The sequence below is a fragment of the Pseudophryne corroboree genome, chromosome 4 (genome assembly GCF_028390025.1).
Source record: "Pseudophryne corroboree isolate aPseCor3 chromosome 4, aPseCor3.hap2, whole genome shotgun sequence".
In the NCBI taxonomy this organism is placed as follows: domain Eukaryota; kingdom Metazoa; phylum Chordata; class Amphibia; order Anura; family Myobatrachidae; genus Pseudophryne; species Pseudophryne corroboree.
In genome coordinates, this window is record NC_086447.1 from 287,068,170 (window position 1) to 287,080,397 (window position 12,228).

General features: G+C 45.6%; 1 long non-coding RNA gene across 1 annotated transcript in view; it reads right to left on the reverse strand.

Annotated features, from left to right (window-relative positions):
* Nucleotides 1-1,254: 1,254 nt before the first annotated feature.
* Nucleotides 1,255-12,228, reverse strand: part of LOC134911351 (uncharacterized) — a 63,941-nt gene continuing 52,967 nt past the window's right edge. Inside the window, exons 2-4 of the long non-coding RNA XR_010176503.1 lie at nt 5,663-5,803; nt 5,450-5,570; nt 1,255-1,402 (exon numbers count right to left, since the gene is read on the reverse strand). This is a non-coding gene — a long non-coding RNA (uncharacterized LOC134911351). The remainder of the gene's footprint in view (nt 1,403-5,449; nt 5,571-5,662; nt 5,804-12,228) is intronic.

Genomic DNA, 12,228 nt, shown 5'->3' on the forward strand with positions numbered 1-12,228 from the left:
AAAATGGGGCTGAAATGCTCCCAGATTGTAAATGCACCCCATCGCTGCCCCCAAATTGTCAATCAGACTGTGGCTTAGGGGATGTTGTGAGTGATTTTGCAATCTCAGATCTGCACATGTGCAATACAAACCCTGCCTAAACACAGATCGCCAGATCGGAGATGGACACATATCATTGGTTTGCATACATCTCTGATATTAAGCCCTATATTCTTTGCCTAGGCTAAAACATTAGTGGTGTTTCAATATTCTATTCTAAAGTCTGTTTCTCAGCAGGCTTTGTGGTGGTTCTGGCCTAAGCAAATTGAAAAACCAAACCCGTCGCTTAGCAAATTTAGCCCCCAGTGTTGAGTTATAACTTGGCACCATTGCTTCCTGGTTCACTTTTTCATTCAGGTGTATTCTGAATGACTGATGGTGAATCGGTGCCGCTATATTGAAGGCAGAGGTAAAACACCTTTTCTATCTGCCATCCATCGAATTGTTATGAAAAGCAAGTAGTGGATATCTCCCTCACCCCCATATTTTGATATAGGGTAACTCTTTTTAAATATGATTTTAAAACAAAATTGTACTTAACAGTAAAGACAAAATGAGACTGCGCTTCTCACTTTGATAGATTTTTATATATGTAACAACAATTAAAATAAAAACATACAGATACCGGCCAGTATCACAAAATAAAAAGCAATTAATACATAACCATAATATTTCTAATAAGCTAATAACACTTCTAGTGCCACAAATGTATATTCATAAGTCCCTTCAGCTTATTAGCACATAATTTATAAAAGCTAAAAACTCAATCCTAATGAGGCTTCCACTAAAAATGATGCAATATTTCAGTCCACATTAATATGAGTTTGTAATGCACTGTTATTATGGCATGCACCGTATCCAATAGGTAAGCATTTTTTAGAACCAGTAGATTACCAACAGTAAGTTCTAATAAATGGCAGTACAATAAAGGGTTGTTCAACTCTACCCTCACACCTTCCTCCACCTGCTTCCTTTGATTTATAATCCATTTCTCTTGTGCTTTATTCAGTTGAGTAATTATAACGCAAACTTCATCCCATGTTCAAACGAATTGAGTACAGAAACTGTTTGCCATGAAGATGTATAAGTATACTTGCCTTTGGCAATGACAGATACTTCAAACATTAGCTTAAATCTCAGCATGTAGTAGTAACATAATAATGATCAATAATAAATAACAAAAATATAAAGACTTACAATGGAGATACACTTGTCTTTCTTGTGTAGTCTTCCTTCCTAGGCTCTTGTGTATCCTCCAAATTATTGATAGAGATATTTTTTAATCATAATGAATTTGTCTTTTTAAGATCTCATCATTTACTCTGGTTAGGGCTTGAAGTAGTCCTAGTAAATCTCTGCAAGACTGGGAGTGGAAAATAAGATCTTAGCAATGGTTACTTGAGTATTATAATTTTCCATTATGATCTACAAAGCCATACATGTTTAATGTTAAATAACATTCCCTTTACGCAATAGACTAGATGTACTGTATCTATACTGGGTGCAACCTGTACAGCGCATTTGGGTCCATGGATGAAGGGGGTCTCACACTGCACACCCTGCACCAAGAAAATACTTTACACAGTGTACATTGCACCCCGCCCCAGCCAGTGATTCTAACACTGATCAGGGGGCCGCTGGAGAAATTGTGTATTTCTTCATGCAACACCCTTCCCTTACTACTGTGAAAAGTCTTGTTATCATGAATTGAGCTCATCTATTTGTCCTTTTAGTAACTATATTAAATTTGATACATTATATGGGTAGAGGGTGGCATTCAAGGTCGACCACACTTAGCTCGACAGTGTCTAGGTCGACCACTATTGGTCGACAGTAAGTAGGTAGATATGGTTTCTAGGTCATCAGGGACTCTAGGTTGACATGTACTAGGTCGACATGACAGAAGGTTTTTGCACTTTTTTTGGTGTCGTTTTCTTTGTACAGTGACAGGGATCCCCAATATGTGCACCATGTCACCTCGCATGGCTCGAGGGGCAATGTGCCTCGCTGCACTCGGCATAGGTTACCGTACCCATTTGTAGTCCACGTCAATCTTAAAGTATGAAAAAGTTCAAAAATAATGTGAAAAACTCATGTCAACTTTTTGTCATGTCGACCTAGAACATGTTGACTTAGCGTCCCTGTCGATCTAGAAACCATGTCGACCTACTTACTGTAGACCAACAGTGGTCAACCTAGACAGTGTCGATCTAAGTGTGGTCGACCTAGAGACTGGATACCATATGGGCAGTACACCCTTCTCAGCACACTAAGGAACATGTCATGTTTTCTTTCACCTTTTGATGTTTACTGAGGACTTTGATTAAATGTTGCTGACAGACATCATGGCACAGGCTCACATATGAGAACTGAGAAACCCACTTAATTAAGGCTGATCTATTTACACTTTATTGAATAAAGTTCAATGTAAAAGTTGAAGAAGGAGCAGATGGGCTGGAAGTAAACTTTAAGGTATGGTTCCATATCACTGGTGATGCAGTAGGTGAAGCATGGCTCTGGAAAGTTGGCGAAATTACTTTGGTAAAGAATATGCTCTGACAGCAACAGAGCTGATGCAATCAGCAGTTCACTGCATGTCCACCGAAACTGGAAGTCCCCAATCTATAATACACAACAATAAGGATTTGGTGTGGTGGGAAGTTGGCGCTGTAGTTTTTATATGTTGTATCTATGAAAAAAAGGGAGTGGGAGAGAAGGGGCTGATGGGCCTTTTTCCTTTTTGAAGAACGATTTAGAACCGTAAGATTATAGTATGGGTACAGATGTAAGGGAGATTATACTTATCCAGTATTAGTAGATATGTCCCTTTGTTTTCTTCTTTTTGTCTGTTGTAATAATGATGTTCTCTCGTGGTATCATCATTACATGAAATTAAATTTAAAAAAATAAAGATTGTTTAAGAAAAGTTCTTTTGACCTAAGGGATGGTGATATTAACTTTTTCCAGTTCTATGGGAGCATTGGAGGTGTTGAGAGATATATCTTGCTTTCATAGTATATAATAATAAAAAGCTCATCAAGGTTTCTTTAAGTCCGAAATATTGGTATTCACGTGGGGGATATGGAGTGGCTTACTTCTAGTTTAGGCATACCTCACTTACATAGGGTGAAGCGGTGGAAAGCACATCAAGGTTTCTCCACATGTAAAGGTGTTTTCTAGCAGTCTACATCACTTTCAGGTGCATACCTGACTTACACTCAAATGATAACCCAGGATAATAGCGAGATAATTTTTTAATCTCACACAAATGTTCAAATAAGGTAAAAAGTATACTACAACATCAAAAAGTAATAATGAAGCATTGCCTGCAGGAGGCTCCTACCCGGTAGGAGGACAGGGGTGACCCGCCCTTTTTTTAATTTTTTTTAGTAAAAATAATGTTAATAAATAGGCCTCTAATTCTCTTACTTCCTGATATGTTAGGAAGCTGAAATTTAACATAGGTATTCTTCAGGTGGGAATTAGGAAAATAACGTAATTAGAATTTTAATAAACCTTTCCTAAGGGTATGAACAGAGGGTTGGCATAATGACGTCATTACCGATGCGTGGCTTGCGTTGCCCAAGCGGACAATCGGATCAAAATTTTAGTTGCACCTCCAGTGTGCAGAATTTAAAAACATACAAAAATGGTCTTGTCACTTTTTCCCGTATCTGCTACAGGTGCTCCTCGGGTAATGCCAAGAACCATGGATTAATATTTACTTACATTAAGACTTCTCAAAGTTACATATCTATAGATTTACCAGATTTTTAACATTGATTTATATTTACAACTGTGAAAATCAAAAACTCCCGTGCGAAGAATGGGTAGAACAGCTAGTATGTGTATACATGTGTGACTGTACTGTATGTGTGTGGCTGTATGCATATGTGTGTCTGACTGTACATATGAATATGTATACATGTGTGGCTATTTGTATAATAGTATGTATGTCACTATATGTATGCATATCCCCCAAATATCATGCTTAGGTGGGACAGTCCTGTTTATTTGGTACAGATCCTCCTGTGGACTAGAGGTAGGGTAGGGAGGGAATGCTCCCACCTGCTGTGCGTGTGAGGCTGAGGGCAGCTGGGCAGCAATGAGCAAGCCCCCAGCAAGAAATAAAATGGGCATGTGACTTGTGGTCATGCCCCCATGTTCATGTGCACCCTGAAGGCTTGCGCACTATGACCCGAACCCTGTATCCCAAAATGTTGACATTTAGAGACCCTCAGTCTTAAGTGCCCTGGGCCCCCCAAAACCTTAATCCAGCTCTAGAACAAACCAACCATTTATTTTCTGCACAGAGCACTGTTAATGGAATAAACCAAGAGTGTAGCATGTACTGTAGCTAAACAATAATGGCTCTTGGAGGAGTTGGAACAGAATATTAGCATTGGATCTTATTGCTAAGATCCTTTACCACTACACCTGTTGAAATCAGCTATAGCATAGGTTCTCATACTCCATCCTTAGGATCCCAAACAGTTCATGTTTTCCAGATGTCCTCACAGAATCACAAGTGACATAGGGGGTAATTCAGACCTGGTCAGACGCAGGCTGTTTTTTGCACTGCTGTGACCAGGTAACCGCCGCAAACAGGGGAGGGGGCAATCGCTGTTCAGGGGTGCGAACGGCTGTGCAGAGAGCTGCACAAACAAAAGTTTGTGCAGTTTCTGCACAGCCCAGAACTTACTCAGCCGCTGCGACGATCCGGGATGTTGCTGACGTCAGGAACCCTCCCTGGAAATGGCCGGGCATGCCTGCGTATTCCTGGACACTCCCTGAAAACGGTGAGTTGACATCCCCAAACGGCCTCCTCCTGTCAATCCTCTTGCGTTCGCTGGTGCAAACACTTTCTTCGTACAGTCTGTCACTGCCCGGCAATGGGCGTCACCGGCGGCTGACGCGCCAGCGCATTGTGGCCCACACGCATGCGCTGTTCACATCCGATCACACGGGTTTGAAAAAATACAGCGTGCGATCAGGTCTAAATGACCCCCATAATTAGCTAAACTCGTGGATCTTTTAAAATGTTTTAGTGAGTAATGAATACACCTGTGCAGCTTCTAGGTGACCTGGAAAACATGAACTGAGGACCAAGTTTGGGAACCACTGAGATATAGAGAAGATTATATTACTGTAACTGTACTGGCAAGGGTGTGGCAAGAAAATAAAATCTTAAAGGCATACAAATCAAGGGGTTTTCAGTACTTACACCTGACATCCTTAACACAAAGGGGGAATCCAATTGGTCTTGAGGTTTAGTGAATTAAAAAACCTAGCATACCTCGCACCCCATTTTGGATTACTGTGTGTATGCACGCTCCCGATACCTGCAGTATCCAATTTTTAAAAAATGGTTGCAGCGGTATATAAAAAAAAAAAAAGATACAGTACTCACCTGTCCAGTGTTCTCCTGGGCTCCCCATGGTCAACCTTCCATCTCGCCACTGGGGAGGGGTCTGCTGTGAGTCCTGAGGGCTGCTAGGAGGCTCAATGGGTGCTTGCTGGCGCAAGGGCTGCTGGGAGATAACATAACAAGATTGTGCACACACACACACACACACACACTCACACATACTGCACACAAACTCGATACACCTCACATACTTACTGCTGCCGCAGAAGACCGGCTAAAGATGCTAGATGAATAAGACACCGCTTCGGTAGGTGAGTAATTACTGACTGATTAAGCTAACTGGAAACTTTAATTTGCTTGTGGGTGCTGCCGGGGTCCCAGAGCAAGTGATTTTTCCTAAAAGTAAAGAATTTATGAAAAATCAGACTTGTTCTACGGGTGTAAGAAAAAAGACGCTAGGTGGAATACCCGGCTACAACCACAAAGAATCTGGAGGAATACCTGGCTAGAACCACAAGGAATCTGGTAATTATCAGTCTTTAAATGGGATGTCCCACTAACCTCCCACTGTCTGGAGGAATTTTGATGATCAATCCATATTGCTTCATACCAGGGGCGGATTGGGATCGAAAACTAGCCCAGGAAATTAATAGAAGCAGCACTAATAGGGTGGGGGGAAGGGGTCTGTTGAGGGGGAGGAGTCTGTCAACTGGGTGGGATTACTGTTCAGAAGGCCTGACTAAATTGCGGGGATGGAAAGTGCGCACCATAGGCGCACACCAAAATTTTAGGGGTGTGGGGAAGGGGCGTGGCCACATAATAGTGCCAATTCACATTACACCACACCACACAGTAGTGCCGCTTATACACATTGCACCAGGTAGAACCTCCTATACACACTGCGCCAGGTACAGCATGTTATACATATTGTGCCAGATAGATCATGTCTACACTTTGCACTAGGTAGAGCATGATATACACTCTGCGCCAGGCAGAGCACATTATACACATTGCACCAGGTAAAGCACATTATACACTTTGTGCCAAGCAGAGCATGTTATACACATTGCACCAGGTAAAGCACATTATACACATTGCACCAAAAAGAGCACATTATACACTTTGCGCCAGGTAGAGCACGTTACACACATTGCACCAGGTAAAGCACATTATACACATTGCACCAGGTAAAGCACATTATACATATTGCACCAAACAGAGCACATTATACACACTGCCAATCCACCTCTGCACAGGCAGATAAAATGCCCATCAGACTGACAGGCATTTTATCTGACGTTGCAGGGTGAGGGTGAGGGTTAGGTTTAGGCTCTGGGTTAGGCTGTGGGGGGAGGTTAGGGTTAAGCTGCGGGGGGAGGGTTAGGCTGTGGGTGGGGACGGTTAGGATAAGGGACTAGACTAAATTGCGCACACAGTAGCAATAATGCCTTTTACAGTATATTGCACAAACAGTAGTAACATCCCATGCACATTTAGAAGCACTGCCACTGTGCCACACAGTAGTGCCCTGTCACTGCCTCCCCCTCCCTCACTATTAACCCATATGCTGCAGCAGCAGCAGCACTCACCTGCGGAGCAGTCAACAATGTTGCTTGTTGCCCCTCATTGGCTGGCCGTCACCACCCCCTATGCAGGCCGCACCAGCTCCGACGGTAGCCATTTTTTAAATGCTTCTGCACATGTGCAGAAGTTTCAGTTAACGCTGCCACGCTGGCGGCAGGGGCCTGCATTGGGGGTGACGGCCAGCCAATGAGGGGACCACCGGACCGAACAAACGGAATCCGGTCCGGCGTCCTGGCACACCAATCCGCCCCTGCATCTATATTACACAGGCCCCGGTCCAATATTACCCCCAGTACCCATAGCACACCTATATTACACTGCATTATAGACAGGCCCCCTCTCCATATTACCCCCACTACATCTATATTACACAGCCCCCCCCATATTACTCCCAGTACACACAGCACCATATCACACAGCATTACATACAGGTCCCCTTCCCCCAAATTACCCCCAGTACACACATCACACTGGATTATACACAGTGTCCCCGCCATAATACCCCCAGTACCAACAGCACACAGCATTACACACAAGCCTTCTCTCTCCATATTACCCCCACAGAGGCGGAACTACCGCCAGTGTAACCAGTGCGTTGCACTGGGGCCCTCCTCTGTCCAGGGGCCCAAAGCATGTAATGAGTCAAACTGACTCATTACATGCCGCTGTGCGCTGCGGGCAACCGCTGCCCGCAGCCGCCCAGAGAGAGGAGAGGAGCAGCAGTACGGGGGAAGGAGGAGGAGGGAGGTGGAGGAGGGAGCCGCAGTAGCGCTTTGTTACTGGTTGAGGCGCTGCTGCTGCCCCTCTGCTTCACTATAGGCTGTCTTCCGAGAACAGCCTATAGTGAAGCAGAGGGGCAGCAGCAGCAGCAGCACCTCCACCAATAACACAGCGCTGCAGCGGCTCCCTCCTCTACCTCCCTCCTCCTCCTTCTCTCCTGCCCGGGAATCGTCTGACGCTGCACTGAGGAGCCTGAGCCAGCGAAGAGGGTAAGTATAATTCTTCTTTCTTTCTTTCTTTCTTTCTTTCTTTCTTTCTTTCTTTCTTTCTTTCTTTCTTTCTTTCTTTCTTTCTTTTCTTTCTACAAAAAAGGGGGACTGTCTGCCACAATGTGTAAAAAGGGGGAATCTGCTTGCCGCAATGTGTAAAAAGGGGGAATCTGCCTGCCGCAATGTGTAAAAAGGGGGAATCTGCCTGCCGTAGTGTGTAAAAAGGGGGAATCTGCCTGCCGCAATGTGTAAAAAGGGGGAATCTGCCTGCCGCAATGTGTAAAAACGGGGAATCTGCCTGCCGCAATGTGTAAAAACAGGGAATCTGCTTGCCGCAATGTGTAAAAAGGGGGAATCTGCCAGCCGCAATGTGTAAAAAGGGGGAATCTGTCTGCCGTAATGTGTAACAAGGGGGAATCTGTCTGCCGTAATGTGTAACAAGGGCACGCTGTCTGCCGTAATGTGTAACAAGGGCACGCTGTCTGCCGTAATGTGTAACAAGGGCACGCTGTCTGCCGTAATGTGTAACAAGGGCACGCTATCTGCCGTAATGTGTAACAAGGGCACGCTGTCTGCCGTAATGTGTAACAAGGGGACGCTGTCTGCCATTATGTGTAAAAAGGGCACGCTGTCTGCCGCTATGTTTAACAAGGGCACGCTGTCTGCCGTTATGTGAAAAAAGTGTACGCTGTCTGTCGCTATGTGTAACAAGGGCACGCTGTCTGCCGTTATGTGTAAAGAGGGTACGCTGTCTGCCGCTATGTTTAACAAGGGCACGCTGTCTGCCGTTATATGTAAAAAGTGTACGCTGTCTGCCGCCTATGTCTAACAAGGGCACGCTGTCTGCCGTTATGTGTAAAAAGGGCACGCTGTCTGCCGTTATGTGTAAAAAGGGCACGCTGTCTGCCGTTATGTGTAAAAAGTGTACGCTGTCTGCCGCTATGTTTAACAAGGGCACGCTGTCTGCCGTTATGTGTAAAAAGGGTACGCTGTCTGCCGCTATGTTTAACAAGGGCACGCTGTCTGCCATTATTTGTAAAAAGTGTACGCTGTCTGCCACTATGTCTAACAAGGGCACGCTGTCTGCCGTTATGTGTAAAAAGTGCACGCTGTCTGCCGTTATGTGTAAAAAGGGCACGCTGTCTGCTGCTATGTGTAAAAAGGGCACGCTGTCTGCCGTTATGTGTAAAAAAGGGGGACGCTGTCTGCCGTAATGTGTAAAAAGGGGACGCTGTCTGCTGTAATGTGTAAAAAGAGGAATCTGTCCGCCGTAAGGTGTAAAAGGGTCTCTACCTGGTGTAGTGGTGCTACTGTGCGGCGTAATTTGAATAATGGAGACTACTGTGCACCGTTTTATGAATTGGTATTATTTTGTGGCCACACCCCTTCCCCACGAAGCCATGCCACTATGTATTTTTGCGCGCGGCTACGGCGCGCACTGTCCCTATTTTGCATGCAGGGGTGGGGCTCCGATGCCGTTTCTTGCACACAGTGCTAAAATGTTTAGTTACGGCACTGTTGCTAGGTATCCACTTCCCTGAGCAGGTCCCCCTCACCAGATCCTCTCCAGGGGTGAGGGGGTGGACTTGGATGGGATGGGGGGGCCCAATCCATTTTGTAGCACATGGGCCCACCGCTCGCTAGTTCCGCCACTGTACCCCCAGTAAATATAGGGCCTAATTCAGACCTGGTCGCAAGCAGGTGTTTTTTGTTTTTTGTACTGATGCGACCAGGTAATCGCCTCCTACAGGGAAGGGGGTAATCTCTGCGGTGTGCGAACGGATATGCAGAGAGCTGCACAAACAAACGTTTGTGCAGTCTCTGCACAGCCCAGGACTTACTCACCTGCTGCAATGATTCAGACCGATGCTGACGTCAGAGACCCTCCTTCCGAATGGCTGGGCACACCTGCGTTCTCCCGGACACTCCTTAAAAATGCTCAGTTGCCACCCACAAACGGCCTCTTCCTGTCAATCTTCTTGCGATCGCCGGTGCAATCACTTTCTTCATAAAATCCGGCGCTGTCCGGCGATGCCTGACGCCGGTGGTCGACGAGCCTGCGCATTGCGGTGCATGAGCAGTTCAGACCCGATTGCACCGCTGTAAAAAAAGCTAGCCTGCGATCGGGTCTGAATGACCCCCAGAGCACCCTATATATAACACACAGCTCCCCATTACACCCAGTACATACAGCACACTCCATTACACACAGCGGGATGATTTTTGTTTAAATGTATTCCTGTGAATGGGTGAGTAGGGGCCCCAGTGCATTGGTTTGCTGGGACCAACAATGCTGTTAAGACAGCCCTGCACACTAAAAACGACTGGAAATGAATGTTATTGATGTTAATACTACTGTAGAAACAATAACAGCTCCTTAAAGTACATGGGATTTAGCTGTTTTTGATCAATTTTAAAGAAATTAAAAAAAAACAAAAAAAAACATATGGGTCTGAACGCATCTCTTTTAGTAATCACCAGATAATAACTACTAATTAGGCATATATTAGGGGATATTTATCGAAGCTTGGGTAGAGATAGAGTGCCAACCAATCAGCTCCTTTCATTTCTTTTACGCCCTAGAGGATACTGGGGTCTATTTAGTACCATGGGGTATTGATGGGTCCACTAGGAGCCATGGGCACTTTAAGAATTTGATAGTGTGGGCTGGCTCCTTCCTCTATGCCCCTCCTACCAGACTCAGTTTAGAAAATTTGCCCGGAGGAGCCGGTCACGCTTATGGAAGCTCCTGTAGAGTTTTCTGCATTTATTTTATATTTTTGTTATTTTCAGGCAGGGCTGGATGGCACCCGCCTGCCTGCTTCGTGGGACTTGGGGGGGGGGCAACCTCTTGAAGGGTTAATGGTCCCGTTCCCTGCTGACAGGACACTGAGCTCCTGAGGGACCTATTCGCTAACCCATCACGGTGAGCGTACAGTCCCACAGCATGCCGCCACCCCTAACAGAGGAAGAGTGATGAGTACTGAGCCGGCATCCCAGCTAGTGGAACACCGGCCATTATGGCGGCATGAGGGTATGGAGATGCACGGCTTCTAAACAAGGCGGAATGTGTCTCCGGACACAGTGCACAACTGCGTCCCAGTACACTGTACACAGTACCCATACTGGCACAACAGCCTTAAAATTGCTCTCTCCATTATAAGCACAAAATTTACCTCAGCCAGTATAAAAAAGTGGGGCGACCACGCGCCATTGAAGGGGCAGGGCATCACAATGAGAGGATCCAGCAGCTCACCAGTGCCATTTTTCCTCTGCAGTGGACACAGACTCTGACAGGACAGGGATGCGCAGCTCCTCCAGTGTGACTCCAGATTACCTCAGCAGTACCAGGGGGTCATAGCAGGGGGGAGGCGATCATTTGTGTACCAAGTCCCCTACCAGGGTACTTAGTCTGCGATCCAGCTAAGCTTGGCATTAGCGATAAGGGCGCAGTTGGGGCTTGCTTCAAACATCTCTGTGTTTCCCTGAAGGGCTCTTTGTGGGTTAATTGTGCTTAACCTTTCCTCTGCGTGTGCTGTCACATTACATTATGTCAGGCAAAGAGTGTGTGGATTGTATCGCAGAGTGTTCCTCTTCACCAGGGGGTGCACTACTGGGTACTCGGGGTACACAGACTGGCGGGACTGAACCGGAATGGGTTAATTCTCTTAAGGGAATAACCTCAACTCTTTCTACAAAATTGTCCCGCAATGAGAAAGAGACGCAATACTTAAAACAGACTGTGGATGAGTTTATGAAGAGAGACTCTGTCCCCAAGATAGCGTCTCAATCCCCTCCCAGTTGTCCGCTAAAGCGATCTCTGGCCCATATCCTGCAGTCTGACTCTGACGCTGACAGGTCAGACATGGAGGAGGGGGAGGTGGACTCAGAGTGGGGGGGGGGGGGTGATGCAGCTCTGTCACATAGAGGCTATTCCTGATAAGGTGTCAAAGGAGTGTGAGGAATCTTATTTTAATGTAAAAAAATAAGTCCTCAGTCACTTTTTCTGCGTCAAAGGAATTGAATACCTTGCTCGAAGAACCATGGGTTAATCCTGATAAGAAATTTCAGATCCCTAAAAAGTTGCTCTCATCTTTTCCTTTTCCTATGGAGGATAGGATAAAATGGGAAAATCCAGCGATAGTGGACGCATCAGAGGTTTGAGGTTTGTAACTACGCCAGTGGACTTCTGACACGGATTCCAGGAAAGGTGTGGAAGGCCTACCATTCACAGGAGAGGCCTTGTTT